Source organism: Coregonus lavaretus (genome assembly GCF_964263955.1).
Source record: "Coregonus lavaretus genome assembly, chromosome: 16".
NCBI lineage: Eukaryota > Metazoa > Chordata > Actinopteri > Salmoniformes > Salmonidae > Coregonus > Coregonus lavaretus.
Window position 1 is genome coordinate 28,763,867 of NC_140003.1, and position 24,410 is coordinate 28,788,276.

The following is a 24,410-nucleotide window of genomic DNA, read 5'->3' on the forward strand; positions in this document are numbered from 1 at the left end:
GCCCAGTCCCTCCACGAACCCCCACCCGAGTCCCCTCCCCACCCGGCCATCTCCAGATTTACCCCCTCAAGCAGGGGGATCACCGTGCTGAGGCTCTAGATCTGGTGCCCAACACACACACACACACAACCCTCCCTCAATATGTGCTCTGCCCCCCAACCCAACCCAATCCTCCCTCCATGCTGGATAAACGGACCAGATATTTGGGATTATTTGGGCTGTGTGTGTACAGTCTGTATTATTTTTAATAATCCAATTCACCCACAGAGAGATGTAGATGTAGGCAGAATTAAAAAATCCCCCAGACTTCATCAGGATTTATTCACAGTACTTTAACAACTGTGTTGTGAATATAATAACTGTGTTGTGAATATAATAACTGTGTTGTGTATATAATAACTGTGTTGTGAATATAATAACTGTGTTGTGAATATAATAACTGTGTTGTGAATATAATAGCAATTGTTATCTGCGTGTGATTTGGGTTAATAAAATAAATAAATAAATACTGTATTTGGAAATCCTTAAATAATCCCAAAAAAACAATGGGAATGTGTCTCTGGTTACTTTCACAAAAGGTTACCATTATGAACTTTATGAATATGTATTAGCACTAAGTACATTATAAACCAAAATATTACAAAAAATAACATACTGTAAGTACAGTGAAGAGATGTATAGCAGCATATGTGTTTTCACTGTAGCTGATAATCCTGTGCGTTATATTGCTGGTGTGTTTTCACTGTAGCTGATAATCCTGTGTGTTATATTGCTGGTGTGTTTTCACTGTAGCTGATAATCCTGTGTGTTATATTGCTGGTGTGTTTTCACTGTAGCTGATAATCCTGTGCGTTATATTGCTGGTGTGTTTTCACTGTAGCTGATAATCCTGTGCGTTATATTGCTGGTGTGTTTTCACTGTAGCTGATAATCCTGTGCGTTATATTGCTGGTGTGTTTTCACTGTAGCTGATAATCCTGTGTGTTATATTGCTGGTGTGTTTTCACTGTAGCTGATAATCCTGTGTGTTATATTGCTGGTGTGTTTTCACTGTAGCTGATAATCCTGTGCGTTATATTGCTGGTGTGTTTTCACTGTAGCTGATAATCCTGTGTGTTATATTGCTGGTGTGTTTTCACTGTAGCTGATAATCCTGTGTGTTATATTGCTGGTGTGTTTTCTTTTATAAATGCGGTGTGTATGTGTCAGACAGTGACATGTGTTCTGTGCTTCAACAATGACTGATAACACCTCTAGTGTGGGGTTTGGTGTGACAGCACAGACAAGGCCAGATAGACAGACAGAGAGAAAGACAGACATAAAGATACACAGACAGTTAAAGTCAGACAGACAGACAGACAGAGACAGACGCGGTCAGACAGACAGACAGAAGGGGCCAGTCTGTGGGGAATACACTAAGACAGGAACGGTACTCCATCCAGTGAAAGTGATATGGCTGTGATACCTTTGTTACGGAGGACAGCATCTGCTACTCTCTGTTTCATCCTCCGCAGAGAGAGAGGAGACAGATATACACACACTACTGCTCTCCCACGGTGATGAGAGCCCACACACACACACACACACACACACACTCCCTATTATATGCTCTCCCACGTAACACATGCTCACTCACACACTATTTTCACACTAACTTACTGTTCATGATCTCTTACTCTCCTACTCATCTAACTTACTTACTGTCTTCCATGATCAAATGAAATCACTCAATCACCAACTCCCTGATCCACTTCCTTTCTGTATCCATCACACACACCTCAATCCCTTACTCACTCACTCATTCACCCACTCATTCATTTTGCTACATTATATCCACACAATTCACCCTCTAACTGATTAACTTGACTCGCCCAGGGGGAAGTTTTCTCCACCTCACCAAACTAAGTATACAAAGACCAACAGAAAACATTGTTGACTAAGCTAGGTTGAGCGAGGGACTGCTATCTATTCAGAGGAGCTGACAAAAATGTGGTGTCTCCATGGATACACATGGTGAGTTAATGGAAAGCCTGTTAATGTGTAACATTATACACTCAGCTAGCAAGCAGGGACCAGGGTAACCTTCTACACTAATCCAGTCAGCTAGCAGACAGGGACCAGGGTAACCTTCTACACTAATCCAGTCAGCTAGCAGACAGGGACCAGGCTAACATTCTACACTCATCCAGTCAACTAGCAGACAGGGACCAGGGTAACATTCTACACTAATCCAGTCAACTAGCAGACAGGGACCAGGGTAACCTTCTACACTCATCCAGTCAGCTAGCAGACAGGGACCAGGGTAACATTCTACACTCATCCAGTCAACTAGCAGACAGGGACCAGGGTAACATTCTACACTAATCCAGTCAACTAGCAGACAGGGACCAGGGTAACCTTCTACACTCATCCAGTCAGCTAGCAGACAGGGACCAGGGTAACATTCTACACTCATCCAGTCAACTAGCAGACAGGGACCAGGGTAACATTCTACACTCATCCAGTCAGCTAGCAGACAGGGACCAGGATAACATTCTACACTAATCCAGTCAGCTAGCAGGCAGGGACCAGGATAACATTCTACACTAATCCAGTCAGCTAGCAGGCAGGGACCAGGATAACATTCTACACTAATCCAGTCAACTAGCAGGCAGGGACCAGGGTAACATTCTACACTAATCCAGTCAGCTAGCAGACAGGGACCAGGTTAACATTCTACACTCATCCAGTCAGCTAGCAGGCAGGGACCAGGGTAATATTCTACAATAATCCAGTCAGCTAGCAGGCAGGGACCAGGGTAACATTCTACACTCATCCACTCAGCTAGCCGACAGGGACCAGGGTAATATTCTACACTAATCCAGTCAGCTACCAGACAGGGACCAGGGTAACATTCTACACTAATCCAGTCAGCTAGCAGACAGGGACCAGAGTAACGTCCTTCATACACTCATCCAACCAGGAAGAGTACTAATATCCTACAGAGGATATGACCACATCAGGATAGGGGAGGTTGCTGGACACATGCTGACAAATAGGTTATCTGTTATCTGCTGTAAAGCAATTTAATTCATGAACTTTATGCAACTGTCACGACTTCGGCCGAGGCTGCCTCCACTCCTTGTTCGGGCAGGCTTTGGCGTTCGTCGTCACTGGCTTACTAACCACTGCCGCCCAATCATCATCACAATTGTCTTGTCTTGTCAATCACACACACCTGGTTCCTATCCCCCAATTAGTCCGTATATAAGTGTTCCCTCTGCCCCCTTGTCCTTGTGGGTGATTGTTATTTGTGAGAGTAGTGTAGCTCGGTGGAGCTACTCGTAACATATTGTTGCCAGGGTAGATTTTCCCCTGTGCCTATGTATATTTGGATATCCGTTACAGTGTATTTGCCAGGGATGATAGTTTCCCCTGTGCCTGTTTCGTTGATCGCTATTTGAGAGCATTTGTGTGTCTACGAAGGAATAAACTCTGTATTCGGTGATTACCCTCCTGCGCCTGACTCCTTTCCATCACACTCATCACAGCAACTGATTGTACTAACTTTTTGCATATGATAAATACGGTTCTAAGGACAGGCGGAGCTACTCAGAGACTCCTACTCTGAGACTCCTACTCTGAGACTCCTACTCTGAGACTCCTACTCTGAGACTCCTACTCTGAGACCCCTACTCTGAGACCCCTACTCTGAGATGCTTTATGAATACGGCCCCAGATGTTTAGTTTTTTAGCCTCTCTGATAGAAGGTGATTATAAAGTCTCAGTGACACATTAAGCGGTGGATTTTATGCTCCTGTGTGCTCTGAGATGTGAAGTCTCTGTCTCTCAGCTCCTTCATTAGAGTTCCTCCAGACAGCCTTAGCCAGGTTCTCTGTGTGTGTCCGTCCTGAAGAACAGAGGCATGCTGCTATCTGATACTACATTAGCTTCCCACATTAGCTAACTGACCTGCCTGCCTGGGAGAGAAATGCATTACTTTGGGCCACATGTCACCTTGGTCCGCGCCACGCATGACTGCCTGTTAAAATTATACCTTGATAGCCTCACACAATGGAACATAAAGGACGGTGTGCTAGCTCCTCCTCTCTCTCGCTCTCTCTGTTTTCCACAGGAGGATGTCTTTTGTTTTATTATAAGGCTGTTGTTAAGTCAGTGGTGCTGCTGAATAATTTCTCCCTCAGGGGGAATTTAAACAGTGGTATGCTGGATTACAGGAGCTCTCACCTGTTACAGTGGGAATGGTGTATCCCTGCGCCCTCGTTTCCCAGGGAGCCTCTAATAACGTCGCACAATGAAGGGAGTGTCTCAGCTGACAGTTAAACACAAAAGGTGCTGCTGTATAACCCCGTCTCCCTCCTTGCCTTTTTTTTAATCAACCCCTCTCTCTCCTTTCCTAGAGATGGATTCTGAATGCTGGAAACCAAATGGAGGCATTGCCTTGGCCAGTGCTGTGGTCTTTGCTGGGCCATCGCAGTGACAAGCCATGTGATGTGGTCTGACACATGAGGTGCCGTGGTCCATCTGAGGGTGTCAGCCACCAGATTAAACCAGCCGTCAGTCGTCTAGTAATGTCACCAGCCCGGTCACAGACAGACCAGCATGTGTAGAGGCCAGCGCTAACAATGGCAGCACCTGTACAATGGCAGGATGTCCGTGTCTTTCTCATACCCTTGCCTTGTGCGAGCGGAGCGATGCTGTGTAGAGCTACAATCCTACAATCACCTCCATGGCATTTTTAAAGCCCCTTTCTTTCACAGATTAGTGGGTCCTGTGTTGGGCAGGTCAATCAGACCAACCAGGCCCCTCATAGCCCACACCAGGCCGTCTGCCCTCTCTGGACAGATAATGTGGCCTTGGTGCTCTTGTCAAAGTGGATGGTCACACTCCTGCATCAAGTTTAACTTTATTGTTGTTGTAGCTAAAGGCCCTCAGGGGGGGGGGGGGGGGGAGAGAGAGAGGAGAGAGAGAGAGAGAGAGAGAGAGAGAGAGAGAGAGAGAGAGAGAGAGAGAGAGGGGAGAGAGAGAGAGGGAGAGAGAGAGAGAGAGAGAGAGAGAGAGAGAGAGAGAGAGAGAGAGAGAGAGAGAGAGAGAGAGAGAGAGAGAGAGGAGAAAAAGAGAGAGAGAGAGAGAGAGAGAGAGAGAGAGAGAGAGAGAGAGAGAGAGGAGAGAAAAAGAGAGAGAGGGGGAAAAGCTCAGAGTTCAACTTAGAGTTGATCCATTGGCCATTGTCCTCTAAACTGAATTAATTTGTCTATTGATAAGTCATAGTGTGAGAGCTACATAAACCCCTTAGCTAAGTTGTTTAACAACAGAATGGAAAATATTTTTTTTACCCTTTATGTTTTAACTCTTTGTATAGAGCCTATATGAATATATGCATGATTCATGTAGTTGATGGCTATTATTTAATCGTATATAACATTATATGTCTATTGTTGATAAGGACAAGAAGGTCTGTTATGCCCTTAATTTACTTTTGTACTTACTTAGGCCTTGTTGTGCCAGGTGAAGGCTAAGGCCTCTGCATTATGCTCCTAATACCACCTTTTAGCAGGGTCAATATTTTGAGCCGCAGTGGATCTTTGTCAGATCAAACCAGAGCCGTATATTTATTTAGTACATGAATCTGTGTCAAACCATATTCGCCCAGCACCTGAGTGTAATGAGATGCAGGTTTTATAACAACCAATATCTCTTGTTGATTTAATTTAGTAGTGCAAATGCACTGCCACTGTGTTACATAAAAGGCGAAACTGCTTGTAGTTCAGCACTCCTCTTCTAAAATGCTTTTTGAATACGGGCCCAGGCTTAGTTTCATAAGATGATATTTTCTGCATCATATTAACCAAAAAATGCCAGATAATATCAAATTGTTGTTTTTTCCATTTCTAATCAATTAATTCTTGTTTTTGTATGTTTTTTCTTCATAAATAAGACTATTCAGTGTCCTGTAGGCCACCTCAAGGCATGTGGTTTTAATTATGTTAATAAATTCATGTTAAAGTACAAAGTACTTGCAGCCCCCTCACACAAAAACCAAAGGTCTACGTCCCAAATGACACCCTATTCCTTACATAGTGCACTACTTTTGACCAGACGCCTTGGTCAAAATCAGTTCACTATATAGAGAATAGGGTGCCATTTCGAACTCAGGCAAGTCTTTGGATCCTCCTAAGGCTGAGGGAGGTACAACTTTAAAAGTCGGCTTTGCCAAAGTTGTACTGCATCCTAAATGGAACACTATTACCTACACAGTGCACTACCTTTGACCAGGTCCATGGGGCTCTGGTCAAAAGTAGTGCACTACATAGGGAATATGATGCCATTCGGGACACATCCTTGGTTTGCCTGAGGAACAGAACAGTACAGGGCTATAACAGAGCGGACAGGCCTGAGAAAGGAGAGATGGTGTAATGCCGGCTAGATTGAGCTAACATAACAACAATCCCTTTTAATCTCAGATGACTAATGCACAACTAATCACATAGTATTAGCTGGCTGCTACTGTAACGAACGTTACAGGGATTACGCTGAATTGTGTTAACACAGCATTATGTACAGACAGACAGTGTCACTAACTGGGGCTGTCTAGATTTCTAGTGCTTGTCTAAGCTGCACCTGGTAGGGCTTTCTCTAAACCAGGTTTTTCACTTACAGAAACAGTCGGACTCCAACATACATTCTATGCACACACTGTACTGTATATTAGGCAACATTTCTGGGGTGGATATTTTAGATCAGGGGTGTCAAACTCATTTTAGCTCAGGGGCCACATGGAGGAAAATCTATTCCCAAGTTGGCCGGACCGGAAAAATCATGGTATATATAACTTAAAAACAACAACTTCAGATTGTTTTCTTTGTTTTAATACGATCAACATACAACATAAAGCTGGAGCCTGAGGACAGTGTGTCCAAAATAGTACAAGCACAACATCACTATTAATCATAAAACAGGTCAAGTTTATTTGAAAATTCTAAAGAAAAAGAACACACAAACACACAATGCCTCAGTGATTAACAGAACTGTTTCACAGATCACAGAACTATATCAGGGTGTCATTTCTGAAATGTAGATAAAAATAATGAAATCCTGTTCCCCAAACAAGTGCAAGAACCACAGAGTCAAGAATAGGTTAAATATACAAATAAAATAAAATCAATTAAAAACAATAGCACATCAACATAAAAACATATAAACATAAATCTGAAAGTGTTGCTCAAACTCCCGTAACAGTCCCGTTATTTTATCTTTGAATGGCTTCATGTCTGCCACATGTTGGGTCGAGCACACATTTTTCAGACAGGGGAAGTGAGCTGCATCACCACCGGCAAGTTGCGTCTCCCACAATGACAGCTTCAACTTGAAAGAACGTATGCTGTCATAATACTGCGTGACAACTTTGTTGCGCCCTTGCAGCTGTTTGTTCAAGTTATTCAGGTGCTCTGTAACATCCACCATAAATGCAAGGTCCTGCATCCATTCTGCGGAATGAAATTCTAACACTGGTTTGCCCTTTTCTTCCATGAACTGTTCAATTTCTTCTCGTAAATCAAAGAAACGCCTCAGCACAGCACCTCGGCTTAACCATCTTACCTCAGTGTGGTATGGCAGGCCATAGATGTGGTCTTTCTCTCTGAGAAGGCTGTCAAACTGACGGGGATTCAGGCTTCTGGATCGGATGAAATTAACAGTTTGGATGACCACCTTCATGACGTTATCCATCTTTAATGACTTGCAACACAAAGCCTCCTGGTGCAAAATACAGTAAAAAGTCAAAAAATCACGTCCTCCATTTGCAGATTGCACTTTCTCTCTGAACTTTGTCACAACGCCTGCTTTTTTCCCGATCATTGAGGGCGCACCATCTGTAGCCAGGCTGACAGCGCGGGACCAGTCCACTCCGACCCTGTCCAGCGCGCCGACGAGTGCGGTAAAAATATCAGCTGCTGTCGTTGTATCTGTCATCGGCACCAACTCCACGAACTCCTCGGTGACGGTCAATGTGTCATCAACTCCGCAGATGAAAATGGCCAGTTGTGCAACATCTGTAATGTCCGTGCTTTCATCAATTGCAACCGAAAACGCAATAAATGACTTTACTTTTTGCTTCAACTGGCTGTCCAAATCCACTGAAAGATCGGAAATCCTGTCTGCAACTGCGTTTCTTGTCAGGCTGATATTTGCAAAAGCCTGTCGCTTTTCAGGGCACACAATCTCCGCTGCCTTCATCATGCATGTTTTTACAAATTCACCCTCACTAAATGGTTTTGAAGCCACTGCGATTTCATTAGCAATGAGGTAGCTAGCTTTCACTGCAGCGTCACTGATGTCTCGGCTGTGAGTAAACACAGACTGCTGTTTCTTCAGACCCGCCAACAGTTCATTCACCTTCTCTCATCTCCGCTGTCCTTGAAAGTTGTCATATTTGTCGGCATGAAGACTCACATAGTGGCGACGAAGGTTATATTCTTTCAGCACTGCAACATGCTCTGAACACACCAAACATACAGCTTTCCCATTCAATTCCGTGAATAAATAGGATGACAATTTTTCTTGGAACACTCTGCACTCTGCGTCCACTTTTCTCTTTTTTGACAGAGACATATTGGGGCAATGAGGGTGCCAAAGCACATAATGTTAAAAGTAGAAGCCATAATAAATATTGCGGGCAAAACAAAGTAGCTCATTGGCTGCACGTGCTTGACCTACTTGCTCTGCCCCGGTATAAACAGTTTGCTTGCTTAACACAATTGCTATTGCGCCATCCAGTGGACGCAATTGGAACAGCAGTTTATTTTATTGAAAAATTGCAGCGCATTTTTATACTTTACAAAAAATATATATATATATATATATATATATATATATATATATTTTTTTTTTTTATCATCTCGCGGGCCGGATTAAACCCGTTTGCGGGCCTGATCCGGCCCGCGGGCCGTACGTTTGACACCCCTGTTTTAGATTGTCAAGGATATTATTTCTGATGAGGCAGAATGTAGTAGATATTGGATATGGCCACTCTTTTTGTGTGATGGCCATGTCATTGCCCTAGACTACTCTGGAGCCACAAGGGCCTGAAGAACAGGTTGATGGTGGCCACCCTGTAGTTAGTAATTATCTTTCCTTCTACGGGACTGACAGGGGGAGACAGTGGGTGGAGGGGGGGGAGGGGGCGGGGGGGGGGGGGGGGCTGCCAAGATGGTCCAGCCCAGCAGGGCCCTCAGAGACAGGTGTCCCCATCATGGAAGGTCTCTTCCTGGAGACACTCACAGAGCCAATAACCACACAGGGGCGCTGCTTAAAAAAGTCATAAAAAATCACAACAGGAAGATATTGGAGAATGTCTTTGTGTGACAACCTGTAAAAAGATTGTGATATCCTAGTGACTATAGTGATCGATAATGCATAGCTTTATTATCAGTGAACGTTAAGAGACCAACTACATGTCTCAAAATCTTTGTGGGTTGTTGGCATCATAAATGTTTGATTGCACTTTACAACATCACTGCAAACTGCTGTCCACAATAAATGCCCTGATATGTTTGGTGTTCAAATATTTGTCAAAAGCACAGCCCACTTAGGGTAGTAACATTTAGTTTGGGGCCATAGGTTGAGTCCACATAAAAATGCACTACATCAGTTGATGTTCTCCTTCTTTTTACTCAGTCATACCAGATACTATATGAGCCAGTTTACCAGGCCCAGACTCAGTCTTAAAAGCAGAATCGCCACTGAGTCTAGAACTAGGCTTAATCTTTGTCAGAGAAACCAGTCCAATATGTTTAAATTATTTTTTGTGAAGCACATTGACACTTACCACTGAGTATCTCCTTAAAAATGTTTAACCAGATCTCACAGTGGTCCACGCTCATGTTGTTGAAGTGAATGGCATGGTCCTTCAGCTTGGGTCCTTTCTTCTTACACTGAAACAGAGTGATGCCCAAGAGAGTGCCCGCTGTCTGCTGGCCCGCAGAACGACGTCTCTTCACCTTCACTCCAAACACATCCTTCAGCTGCACGTACTCTGTACGCCTCAGAGTCTCTGACTGACCTGGAGATACACAGGAAGCAAATACATGCTCCAGAAGTGCAGGAACTCTTTACTACAATGCCGCCATAAAGGCTTAGGGCTATACTTGAACAAATAAATAACTTTAGTTCTGAGAGATAATTGCTTTAAAAGTTTTAAAGGCCCAGTGCAGTCAAAAGCGTGCTTTTCCTGTGTTTTATATATACTGTATTTCCACACTATGAGGTTAGAATAATACTGTGAAATTGTGAAAATGATGATAATTCCCTTTTAGTGTAAGAGCTCTTTGAAAAGACTGCCTGAAATTTCAGCCTGTTTTGGTGGGATGGAGTTTTGGCCTTCCATGGTGACATCACCATGTGGTAAATTAGTTAATAGACCAATAAGAAAGAGAGTTCCAAACCTATCAGCCAATAATAGCTCATTTTTAGTTTTCCCCTAGACAATGCTAGCAAAATTCTTGTTTGACAAATTGCCCTTTGCAAAGAAGCTATTTTTGAGCATTTTTGAGCATTTTAATTTAAAACAATCACAGTGCAGAAATGATTTGATCTTGAGATAAAAATGGCTGCATTGGACCTTTAACTCTTAATGGGTAATGTGTTGACAGAGAGTGTGACATCACAGGATTGTTTAGTGTCTCATTCTCCCTGGGTCTCCTGCTGAAGACAATCAACATCATACACAACTCCAATTAAACAGCTCTGGGTTCTTTGTCCAAGATGGCCAACTGTCCTGACTGTGACTCCCTCTCTACTCTAAATGAGTCTGTCTCTCCTCATGTGAAACGCTTTCTTCATTAGGAAGATCCCCAGCCCCGGCCCCAGCCTGTTCCTCAGACGGTGTTTCAGAACATTAACTACCATCTATCCTCTCACATTACTGAGCTGAGCGGGACACCACGGCTGACACCATCTGTTCCTGGTGATCAGGCTCCTTCCAGACCTGGGTTCAAATACGATTTGAAATTTTTCAAATACTTTGAGTGTTTGCTCTAGGCTGCATGAAGTGCCAGATGGGAAGGGTTTGCAGTTGTGGAACTATTCTATTGGTTCCATTATGCCAGGCAAATTCAACACAATATAAAGTACTTAGCATCAGTATTTAAACTCAGGTCTGCTGTCCTTAGGCTTCTTCTCCTCCTCTAACTCCACAACATCACTCTATTTATCTACAGTATCTTCTCCATCCCGCTCTATTGTTGGCTGCTACAAAAATAACACATTTAATTAGAGGGAATAAAGATAATCTCCCCCGATTGACAGAATGACCTGGCTGTAGACAGGGACCAATGATAAACAGGGCCATATTAACAACAGCGATATATTAGGGTACAGGGGAAAAGGCACTCAGAGAAGGGGGTAGAGAGGGGGGATAGTTTGAGGCTTTAGAAAGGGGGAAGAGTCCCCCTCACCCGTTTCCTTCCTTCTTTCCCTCCAATATTACAGTCATCAAATAAAATAAAAAAAAAATGTATTTACCACATGCGCCGAATACAACAGGTGTAGACCTTACAGTGAAATGCTTACTTACAAACCCTTAACCAACAATGCAGTTTTTAAGAAAATAAAAAAAAGTGTTAAGTAAAAAATGGATAAGTAAAAAATAAAAAATTGCAAATAATTAAAGAGCAGAAGTAAAATAAAATAAGAGTAGGGAGTGATGTACAAGGGAAGGGGGGGGGGGGCAGAATTACAGTAAACTGGTGCTGGCACCCTGTCCTGTCTGGATCAATCTAGGCACATCTGCCTGATTACAACCATAAACAGGATTATAGGGGGACTTATCTGCTTGACGCTAATTGTTTTTGCAGTTTATGCACAAGCCAACTCTTTCAGGTGCTGCAACTTGCCATATAAAAACTCCATACACAGTGGTTGGCTGCCCTTGACTTCTTTCAGGCACAGGTCCATTCATAAAGTTGGCTGAGTTGTTTGGAACTTAGTTTGGGTTTTTTAGGGGTTTGGCAGGGGTTTGAATCTGTGAAACTAATTAGAGTAATGTTTTGGATTTGGAAATGGTTGGTTTGAATGGGATGTTTTGTCACACTGTGCATAGGCAATATAATGATATATAGAGATGTGTCATGGCATTGAATTGCAACTTAATAAAATATTAATATATTTGTATATTCTGTAGAGGATGTAGAGTATTTTTACAATTCTATATTTTTTCAGGTGTTATCTATTTTCTTAACGTCTTTTAAGTGATTGTGCAATTACAGAGAAGAGAAACGACTGGTGCATTTTTATTACTTACTACTATTAACAACTAGTCATAATGTTACAACTAGGGCTGTCAGAGTTAATCAGTTAACCCAAGTTAATATTAGTGCACATTTTTTTTCCCGTGATTAATCACATTGTCTGAAGCATTGAAAATACACTGAAAACATACCACATACATCATCTATACAGCAAAAAAACAACAATGCAATGTTAAAACAAGTCGACATTAAGGTTAAAGAAAGTGTGCCTTCTCAATTTACCTAATTTTGCTAACCGTTACTTTAGACAAAATCAACGTCAATATTCTTGTAATCTTAAATTACAGCTTAATTTGAGCAAATTCAGAATGTGCGATGAATCGCGATGAATCACAGCAAATCCTGCGCATAACTCAATGTTGTTGTTTTTTTATAGTGTTTGACAGCCCTAGTTACAACCTGTGCTGTTCACTGTAAGGCATGTGTGTGTGGTGATAGAAATGCTTAGATTTACTTTTTAAATTAACACAGCGTGATGGACTGCAGTTGCTAGAAATACTATTGTGTGTAGTTTCATCCACCGAGTCAACACAATTCGCCATGATTGTGGGAAGTGCACATGACAGATTGAAAGGACTAATTTCTGCCGATATTTGCTCTACAATTTATGACAGTCAAAGTTAATTAGCTGAACGGTACAGTGAGTACAGTAACCACAGTGAGGGTTCAGAATGTGTGTGACCCCTCTGTATTACAAGAGGGACAGATAGAAAGTGTGTCTGTCCCAAATGGCACCCTATGCCCTATATAGTGCATTACTTTTGACCAGAGTCCAGAGTCCAAAAGCAGTGTACTATATAGTGCATAGGGTGCCATTTGGGACAGACACAGACAGACAGACAGACAGACAGTGTCATAGTCTAATTGCACAAAGGGAACAAACAGACCCTGTCGTCTGCTCTGTTTGCTTCCTGGGGGCTTGAAAACAGCAATATAAAAATGTAAATATTGGCTTTTGCTGTGGTTGTGTGGTTGTGTGTGTGTGTGTGTGTGTGTGTGTGTGTGTGTGTGTGTGTGTGTGTGTGTGTGTGTGTGTGTGTGTGTGTGTGTGTGTGTGTGTGTGTGTGTGTGTGTGTGTGTGTGTGCGCGTGTTTGTGTGTCTGTGTCTCGGCAGGCAGGCCTCTGAAGGCACAGGTGGAAAATATGATCCTAGGCGCCTCACTGTGAACCACATGGCCAACACAACATGGGGGCAAAGAGGAGCACTACACTGACCTGGCACAGACGGCTATGCTTGGACAGTTGTCAACACGACAACGTTAGCTAGAGTTATCTGGGACTGAGAGCACTCTACTGTATGGCCCAACAGCAACAAAAATTAACAACAGTTGAAATGAGACAAAGAGCAGTTAAATCTGTAGAGAATAACAACACGTTGTAGTGTGAACTAAGACACACTTGAGATCACACATTAACACATTGAATGAAGAAGAACCCAACAGAGACATTCTTTTTTATAAATGCACCGTACAAATTTTTACAAAAAGGCATATCTGAGAATATTCCTATAATTTTTGCATTATAGCCAATGTTGAAAACGTAGTCATTTCGGGATGCCAGATTAAATGGATGTTTGAAAGGGTATTTTGAATTGTATTTATTTTAACCATACATTAATTATAGTACATGATATGATGCTGCTATGCCCACTATGTCTGCTAGGAGCAGAAGATGTGCTGGGAGGAAGCTTGTCTCCATCTGGCAGCAATAAAGTTTTCTAGAAGATGGCAGTTATACTTAATCTCTGAGCTCTTTCTTGTGCCCCAAATGAAAGGCTGTACCTATCATGTCGTTTCAAATCAGAATCATGTTTCGACAGAGAGAGAAACAATCCAGGCTGGTGAGCAGAGTATAGATACAGTACATGTATATAAGATACACTATATCTCAGAACTGTTCTAATGGACCAGAGTGCCTGTCATTGTTTTTTTTTTTATTGATTTGAGTTACTGAGGGGGGGGGGGGGGGGGGGGCACCTAGTAGGGAGCCTTGTGGGGCACCACATTATATTATTTTTGGCTCCATCAATGTCACATACTTTTATATTATAAAAAAATATATATATTTTGTGTTCATATTTAAGGCATGGTGACCGACAACTTTTCATCAAAATAATATTTATATCCTGAATTATAACACTAATTTAATGGCTGCTTTTTGTTAGGTATTCCCAATATGTGCTCTAGATGAGAATTTAAATCCATTAGAGCAGAGAGAGCCCCCATGTGTTTATCTATCTATCTGATAAGATCTCTGGAGACAGTGGATATACGTATAATATAGATCTATAGTCAGGCTCTAGAGAGGAGAGACTCCATGTTATATGACCCTGTGTGTCAACAGACGTGTTGTATTGATCTGGTCCCTATACAGCCATGACCCACAACATATGGCTGAACTTATGGATGAATTTAGCCTCTGCTGTATGGCCTGGAGCAGATATACACATCACCAGTCAGCTTGTTGAAGACCTTGGTCTGGGAACATGCCTTCAGAAAGTATTCATACCCCTTGACTTATTCCACATTTTGTTGTGTTACAGCCTGAATTCCAAATGGATTAAATAGATTTATTTTTGCACATTTATTGAAAATGAAATACAGACATCTCTCATTTAAATGTATTCACACCCCTGAGTCAACACATGTTAGAATCACCTTTGGCAGAGATTACAGCTGTGAATATTTCTGGGTAAGTCTCTAAGAGCTTTGCAAACCTGGATTTTACAATATTTGCACATTTTATTTTTTGTCAAGTTGGTTGTTGATCATTGAAGACAGCCATTTTCAAGTCTTGCCGTAGATTTTCATGCCGATGTAAGTCAAAACTGTAACTAGGCAACTCAGGAACATTCAATGTCATCTTGGTAAGCAATTGCAGTGTATATTTGGCCTTGTGTTTTAGGTTATTGTCCTTCTGAAAGGTGAATTTGTCTCCCAGTGTCTGCTGAAAAGCAGATTGAATGAGTTCTTCCTCTTGAATTTTGCCAGTGCTTAGCTCTTTTACGTTTCTTTTTATCCTAAAAAACTCCCTAGTCCTTGCTGATGACAAGCATACTCATAACATGATGCAGCCACCACCATGCTTGAAAATACGAAGAGTGGTACTCAGCGATTTGTGGTGTTGGATTTGCCCCAAACATAACGTTTTGTATTCAGGACATAAAGTTAATTCCTTTGCCACATTTTTTGGCAGTTTTACTTTAGTGCCTTATTGCAAACAGGATGCATGTTTTGGAATAGTTTTATTCTGTACAGGCTTCCTTCTTTTCACTCTGTCAATTAGGTTAGTATTGTGGAGTAATTACAATGTTGTTGATCCATCCTCAGTTTTCTCCTATCACAGCCATTAAACTCTGTAACTGTTTTAAAGTCACCATTGGCCTCAAGATGAAATCCCTGATCGGTTTCCTTCTTCTCCGGCAACTGAGTTAGGAAGGACGCCTGTATCTTTGTAGTGACTGGGTGTATTGATACACCATCTGAAGTGTAATTAATAACTTCACCATGCTCAAAGGGATATTCAATGTCTGCTTTCTTTATTTTTACCCATCTACCAATAAGTGTTCTTCTTTGCGAGGCATTGGAAAACCTGCTGGTCTTTGTGGTTGAATCTGTGTTTGAAATTCACTGCTCGATTGTGGGACCATACAGATAATCGTATATGTGGGGTAAAGATTAAAAAATCATGTTAAACTATATTATTACAAACAGTGAGTCCATGCAACTTATTATGTGACTTGTTAAGCAACTTTTTACTCCTGAACTTATTTAGGCTTGCCATAACAAAGGGGTTGAATACTTACTGACTCAAGACATTACAGCTTTTCATTTTTTATTAATTTAAAAATAATAATAATAATAATAATAATTCCACTTTGGCATTATGGGGTATTGTGTGTAGGCCAGTGACACAACATCTCAATGTAATCAATTTTAAATTAAGGCTGTAACACAACAAAATGTGGAAAAAGTCAAGGGGTTTGAATACTTCCTGAAGGCACTGTATGCACACTGTAGCCTACACACGCTCATATTTCAACCTGTATGTAGCCTACAAATGCTCATGTTGTGTTAGCCGTCAAGCTTCATCCCTGTTTTTTTTATTCATGCTGACAATAAGCTGATATCAATGTTTTGAGTAAACTGGTCATAAGAGTGAACTACCATAAGAGTGAACTACCATAAAAGTGATACCCAGAGCCTTTTTGCCAAAAGTTCACTAACTAGCTGTCTGTTCTGGACACAAATTTGACTTTTTAGTCCCCTTGGACACTATCAAATAGACCCAAGAACCTCTGTGGTGCAATTAATTCCAGAAAACTGAGGACAGACAGACCAGTAGCAGTGACAGAGGTCCTAATGAGCCAATATCTGCCTCACAGTCTCAGAGTCTTGGGAAAACCTAGGATATTTTTAAACATCAAATTAACACTTCAACACCCTACATCTAACAACCCACAAGTGAACTGGCCAGAGAAATCGTATCCCTCTCACAGGGACTGAACCTCATGGAAGGCTATCTAGGACAGAGTGAAATAAAAGGGAGCATAACAATATATACAATGAAATTGTATTTTGCAAACATTCACTGTGTGTCAATCTAAATCTTGTTGTTTTATTAGACATCCATCCAATAAGAGGCATTTGACAAATAAACGTGTTTAACATGCTATTTAGTTCAAATGCTGTAGCCAGGGGCAAGATTTAATAAACCTCTATTGTTCTCCTTGCCTAGGTCAAGACACCTAGTACTGCCAAAGATGTGGGTTCAATCCCAGCAGGGATCACATACATGTACTAAAGACAGTAACCTCAGGCCAAGGTCCAATCACAGTAAACAAGGCCAATGAAAGCAAAGCCAGGGGTCTCAAGGTCAAGCTATTGTAGGAGCCTATGGGCAAACACAACGCTTCAGTAGGTTTACATTACATTTTTATTCACTATCAATATTATCTATGGTGGGTTGATGCACTTAGTGATTGAGATTGTGATATTAAAAGTATTGCCTCTCAATGATATGAGAGCATCAGATAAATACAGTGGGGGAAAAAAGTATTTAGTCAGCCACCAATTGTGCAAGTTCTCCCACTTAAAAAGATGAGAGAGGCCTGTAATTTTCATCATAGGTACACGTCAACTATGACAGACAAAATGAGAAGAAAATATCCAGAAAATCACATTGTAAGATTTTTAATGAATTTATTTGCAAATTATGGTGGAAAATAAGTATTTAGTCAATAACAAAAGTTTCTCAATACTTTGTTATATACCCTTTGTTGGCAATGACACAGGTCAAACGTTTTCTGTAAGTCTTCACAAGGTTTTCACACACTGTTGCTGGTATTTTGGCCCATTCCTCCATGCAGATCTCCTCTAGAGCAGTGATGTTTTGGGGCTGTCGCTGGGCAACACGGACTTTCAACTCCCTCCAAAGATTTTCTATGGGGTTGAGATCTGGAGACTGGCTAGGCCACTCCAGGACCTTGAAATGCTTCTTACGAAGCCACTCCTTCGTTGCCCGGGCAGTGTGTTTGGTATCATTGTCATGCTGAAAGACCCAGCCATGTTTAATCTTCAATGCCCTTGCTGATGGAAGGAGGTTTTCACTCAAAATCTCACGATACATGGCCCCATTCATTCTTTCCTTTACACGGATCAGTCGTCCTGATCCCTTTGCAGAAAAATAGCCCCAAAGCATGATGTTTCCACCCCCATGCTTCACAGTAGGTATGGTGTTCTTTGGATGCAACTCAGCATTCTTTGTCCTCCAAACAAGACGAGTTGAGTTTTTACCAAAAAGTTCTATTTTGGTTTCATCTGACCATATGACATTCTCCCAATCCTCTTCTGGATCATCCAAATGCACTCTAGCAAACTTCAGACGGGCCTGGACATGTACTGGCTTAAGCAGGGGGACACGTCTGGCACTGCAAGATTTGAGTCCCTGGCGGCGTAGTGTGTTACTGATGGTAGGCTTTGTTACTTTGGTCCCAGCTCTCTGCAGGTCATTCACTAGGTCCCCCTGTGTGGTTCTGGGATTTTTGCTCACCGTTCTTGTGATCATTTTGACCCCACGGGGTGAGATCTTGCGTGGAGCCCCAGATCGAGGGAGATTATCAGTGGTCTTGTATTTTCTTCCATTTCCTAATAATTGCTCCCACAGTTGATTTCTTCAAACCAAGCTGCTTACCTATTGCAGATTCAGTCTTCCCAGCCTGGTGCAGGTCTACAATTATGTTTCTGGTGTCCTTTGACAGCTCTTTGGTCTTGGCCATAGTGGAGTTTGGAGTGTGACTGTTTGAGGTTGTGGACAGGTGTCTTTTATACTGATAACAAGTTCAAACAGGTGCAATTAATACAGATAACAAGTGGAGGACAGAGGAGCCTCTTAAAGAAGAAGTTACAGGTCTGTGAGAGCCAGAAATCTTGCTTGTTTGTAGGTGACCAAATACTTATTTTCCACCATAATTTGCAAATAAATTCATTAAAAATCCTACAATGTAATTTTCTGGATTTTTTTTTTCAATTTGTCTGTCATAGTTGACATGTACCTATGATGAAAATTACAGGCCTCTCTCATCTTTTTAAGTGGGAGAACTTGCACAATTGGTGGCTGACTAAATACTTTTTTCCCCCACTGTAAGTACATGAATTTAGTATATTATAGCTACTTGAATAGGTTGAGTACCTAAAGAATACCTGTTTTATCTTATTATTCATTTCTGTCTATCAAAACAGCATAACATTGCATGTATTTGAACATTGGCATAACTTCAGCATGTCATATATATAGGCTACTGTGAGTCATATTTCAAACGATGATTGAAATTGAGACCACTGTACAGATCTGATCTGCTATCCCTGGGCAGAACAGAATCTCAAACCCTGTCAAATAGAGAACCTCCAGCGAATCAGACGTGTGCCTGTGGTTTTTTGGCAGTTTTGTCTGAGCATTTGGTAGTGGCCATAGGGGGTTATTAGACTGATGCTTTCTGGGTAATGAGAGTGCTGGCTTAATAACATTAGCTTGGATCACACATAACCAAAAAGTATTGCCTCTAAAGCTTAAGCAAAACGAAACCCAATCTGTCTTTCACTAAGCAATTGATGCTTTTGAGGGATCTATACTGTACAAAACAACAACAACAACAACACAAACAAAACATATGAAAGGGATGGATCCCCCCCCCCCCCTCCTATACCACCCCATGATGATCACATGTTGTCCCATGTATCCATCCTTCAGTGTGGAGATGCAGATGGCGATATGTGAGTATCATTTACTTTGACATGTTCTAGGTCTGCTCCCCAAATGGCACCCTATTCCTTACAGTATATACAGCACTGGTCAAAAGTAGTGCACTATGAAGGGAATAGGGTGGCATTTGGGACGTAGCCTAAGTGTCCACATGAGCACCAGATGCCCTGCTTTAGGTGGTCACAATAGTCTGCCAGCCGGCTGGTCAGAGACGGAGTCTATTACCGACACATCTGTTACACATGACTTTCTGGCAACAGGCACTTTCTCTATTTTTTCTAGCTGGTTTAGTGATTTTATCTTCCATATACTTTGGCTGAGCGGTCGACAATAAATAAAGAATGCGTATTAGGCTATTGGCTGGCTAAGCTCTTCAAAAGGCAGCGTATAATATAATATATTTACAGCAATATAACACAAGATAAAGTAAGATCTGTCTGCTTCTTCCAGACTAATATTTGGTAGCCAAGACCTACATCATTTCACCAAAAAATACAAGACAAGAAATAGTAGTATTACCCTACAGCAGGGGCTGGCCATTGAGTGTCACTCCCATTTATGTCACCATTGACAAGGGGGAATGAAATTGATTTAGACTGCTGTGTAACATAGTTTGATGACCAAATAAAGAAAATATCAAACAATAACGTTTTGAATATTAATAGGTTTAACAGGCAAACTGTTATAATAGGTTTAGTAACAGTCAATAGGCCTATAGGCCTACATCACATATTGTGTTAACAATAGGCTATGTGTAGGCTATAGTATAGGCCTAAGCATAATTTACTAAATATACTTTGTTTTATAACAAAAATACATTTTATAACGTTTTTTTTTTGTTGTCAATATTGAATGTCTGTAGCATAGAGCCAAGTATGTTTACTTCATGGCTTGCAGTTGATAGGCTGTCATTGACGTTGCACATTTTCTTGGCTCAGCTACTGTATCAAGGAGTCAATCTTATCTTGAATCTAACCTACAGATAAATGAAACACGTACAACCCTCTTTTTCTCAAGAACCTTTATGTCACTTCATACAAGTAATGTAGGAAATGTCTGAAATTCCCGAATGCATGGATGGTGTAGGCTATGTTGGTCTGCATGCGGCACTGGCAGAAGAAACAGACCCGGTCTGCAGTTGTCATGGATAATGTGAAACAGTGAGCTCACCTGTAGGGGTCTCTGGCTGAATAAGACTCCATGTCACCCTCGTCGATGACAGAAGGACGTCGTGACTCTTCTTCCCTATTTGAAATATCCCTCTCACTATCGGTTCGTCTGTGTCATAATCGGTGTACGGTTTCTCTGACTGTTCTTGTTCTTGCTCACACGACTCCACGGCGCAAAGCTGTGCAGCTGAGACCGAGCGTTTATCGGGTTGTTGTTGTTGTTGTGGTTGTTGCGTTGTCTTGTTCTTCTTCCCACGGTTGCCTGTACTCACGGGAGACACCGGTGGCGTCTCGCTCAATTCCTCCTGGCTCTCTGACAATGCGTCCCGTTCATTTATCGATTTTCGAGGGGACTCAAACATTATTTAAAAACGGTAAAGTCTTATTTCCGCAATTGTGCCTGCTTTGTAGGCTATTACTGGGTTGCTTGCATGGGCGCGTGCCCACGACGGTAAGGCTTTGAACACACCGACTGTGTCTTTGCGCAAAATAGTATGCAGCATCATCTAGATATGTGTGCAACAAAAGTTCAACATTCACCTTCTGCAACCATTTCTGTCAACCCGTTTACCCATACAGTTTGACGCATACGTTCGATAAATCCAACACAGAACACACAGCAACTGCCTCCGCAACGCAATGCTGAAAGGCAAACGCAGCATTCCATTGGAAATGAATGTACTTCTGGTGTACCAAAACGCAAATATCGGTCAACCAGTTGAAACTTCCCCCTCGGCCTGGTTATGACTAAATGGGATACAGTTTATGTCAGAATTGACCAGAATGAACTTTTCGTAGCAGGTTAGGAGAACTTATGCGGCAGCTTGGGATAATTAACGTAGCAGGTTATGAGAATTAGGTTAAGGTTAGGAAAATGGTTAGGGTTAGCTAAAATGCAAAAATAAAAACGTTTGACGTAAATGTAACATCAACTGTATTCAATCTAGCCATGACCCCTCTGCCTGCTTCAAGTCACCAGGCGGAACGCACCCTGTGGAGTGTAGTTCCTCCCTGGCACGCGCCCACTGTCTAGAGTTCCTTTCTTGAAGTTCCCGACTTGCATCTAATTTTTATGGATATTATATTATATGGGCACAAGATGACTTTGCTACTTTGACAAATAGTGAATCATGACTATGTTTAATTAGGATATAACCACATTACTTAATACAATGTAGATGCTAGAAAACTGTGGACGTGTTTCATTTTTGTTTGACAAGGATGAATGCTAAAGTCTATTTCAATAAGGCCACTAAGCAACAATTGATTACGTTTATTTGAGATATTCCAATGTTATGCAAGTATAAGTCGCTCTGGATAAGAGCGTCTGCTAAAATGACTCAAATGTAAATGTAAACTGAACATGAAGTAAAGTTCAAAATAAAATCTCGGTCAAGAGTTTATGGGATATAACGTATGGTGTGTTTATATTTTACGCAGCCTACATGCCAGTTATTAGACCATAACTTGTATCATGCTATGGTTAATGTCTAAATTCGTTTACAGGCCTATGCACCGAATCCAAAGAGCTGGTGCGTAAAGTTTGAGTTACGCACAGGAATGGTTTATATTTTTCAGTATCCTGTCTGTCCTGTCCATTATGCCATTGACTTTACCTCAATTTCGAGGGTTTACGAACTAATCAAAGTAATTATAGAACAGTGACCATTATAGGTATTTAATTCAATAAAATATCCTGGTATATCCTACCGAATAATACGGGTATAGGCCTATTGACATAGACAAGGCTGATGCACCAATATCCTTAGCAGCACCATGGACAGTTCCTGATTTAACAAAGGAATCCTGCGCACCCATTCAGAAAGTTACAGATGACACAGGGATGCCAGTTTCCCCATTTGACACAGTTTGCAGCAAACCCACCAGGATAGCGCTCAAATAAAAAAATAACTGTGTGCATTTATTAAATAATAAATTAATATTTTGGGGACTCGTTGGCAGACACCAGATACAGATTTCAGGAGTACATATTTTGATTTCATTTTTTCGTTTTATTATTTCGGTTTATAACATTACATTTACATTTTAGTCACTTAGCAGACGCTCTTATCCAGAGCATACATTATTTTTATTTTTTTCATACTGCCCCCCCGTGGGAATCGAACCCACAACCCTGGCGCTGGGCCAATTGTGCGCCACCCCATGGGTCTCCCAGTCGCGGCCGGCTACGACAGAGCCTGGATACGAACCAGGATCTCTAGTGACACAGCTAGCACTGCGATGCAGTGCCTTAGACCACTGCGCCACTCGGGAGACCGGGAGTGTTTACTTTAATCTAAGATGTAGGCTTATAATCAAATGATTAAACGGGTCAGTGAAGATTCTAATATTAAGGAGGAAGGACGGATATCCAAGGAAACATTACTAATTGTTATTCAACTTTAACAGGGAATAAAGAAGCACCATTCAGAATATGTCTATCATGAAGTTGGCTCGCTGGTGTTTTCCCTTATGATAGAAGTTATGGGTTATAGATGCAGCCAGTGAGTGTTCATGCATAAACAAGATCATTTTCATAAATTAAAAACCTCCCCTGCAGAAGAAACATCTGTGTCTTGCTTGGATTGCATACAAAATGGTGTTCCTACTAAATAGCACCCTATTCCCGTGTATGCTTGTGCAGGGCTCATGGTGCTCCGGTCAAAAGTAGTAGGGATAGGGTGCCATTTGGGAAGGTAGTAGGGATAGGGTGCCATTTGGGAAGAAACCATGGTGTCACGTGAATGCCCCTTGACTGACTGCAGCTATTCGTGGCATGGCAGAAACACGCTCGTTTTGTCCTTTTGATAAACAACGTTAGGTAAATGCTGGCTAGGGGGAAGTGCTCATTTTCACTCATATAGACTAGGCCTAAATGTTAATCACAAATGGATGTCTTAATATTTCTCATATCAATATGCTTTTAATTTCATGCATCTACAATTCATAATATAGCCTAGGACAATATAGGAGATAATTATTTAGTAGCCTATCCTTATGGGCAGAGAAATAGTCACTCTCCATGAGAAAAATTGGACGGAAACACATATTTTAGAGAATGTCTCGATAATTTGGACATCCAAGAAGTGTCGAATGTGGGTCTCAACGAAGTCAAGGTTATTTTGCGACCAGGCTGAGGGACGGATAGGAAAGCCACTGAAACTAATTTTGCCTTAACTCTGGGTTTTGACAGTTTTAGTCATAGGCTATACGTTTTCATGTAGGTTTTTATGCAATTTCATTATTATGAAGAACCATATAGTCGATGATTGAGCCACACCTGTCAACGCAATGCTGGCCTAATCAGTCCTGCTCAAAAGTTGCTATTTCTGTTTAGCTCCGTCATTGTCAATACAGATGTAGTATCTGAATTTGAGCCAGTTTGCTACAGCAGGAAAATAATCCTGCTGCAATAGGAAATGTGAATTATTATGTGGATTATAATTCGTGGACATTTTTGTAGGGGTTGTAAAAAATTTCGTTAGGGCAAATAAAGTCTGAAATTTCAAAGTGGAAATTACAAACTTTAGAAGCCGTTTTAAACCTCAAATAGACTACAGGCTTGCATTTTCTGTGTAGGAAAATCTCAGCAACAAAAACGTGATCAACCTAAGATTCTACATCTGTAGATCCAGATAATAATTATAGAAATTGTAGGCTACTCATTCACTTTATT

The 24,410-nt window shown here is 41.4% G+C and overlaps 1 pseudogene across 1 annotated transcript in view; it reads right to left on the reverse strand.

Moving 5' to 3' along the window:
- LOC311143777 (ceramide kinase-like protein) overlaps positions 1-21,096 on the reverse strand; it is a 53,803-nt pseudogene extending 32,707 nt beyond the window's left edge. Inside the window, exons 1-2 of the transcript in view lie at positions 20,736-21,096; positions 9,827-10,060 (exon numbers count right to left, since the gene is read on the reverse strand). The product of the transcript in view is annotated as a ceramide kinase-like protein (transcript). The remainder of the gene's footprint in view (positions 1-9,826; positions 10,061-20,735) is intronic.
- Between the last annotated feature and the right edge of the window lie 3,314 nt (positions 21,097-24,410).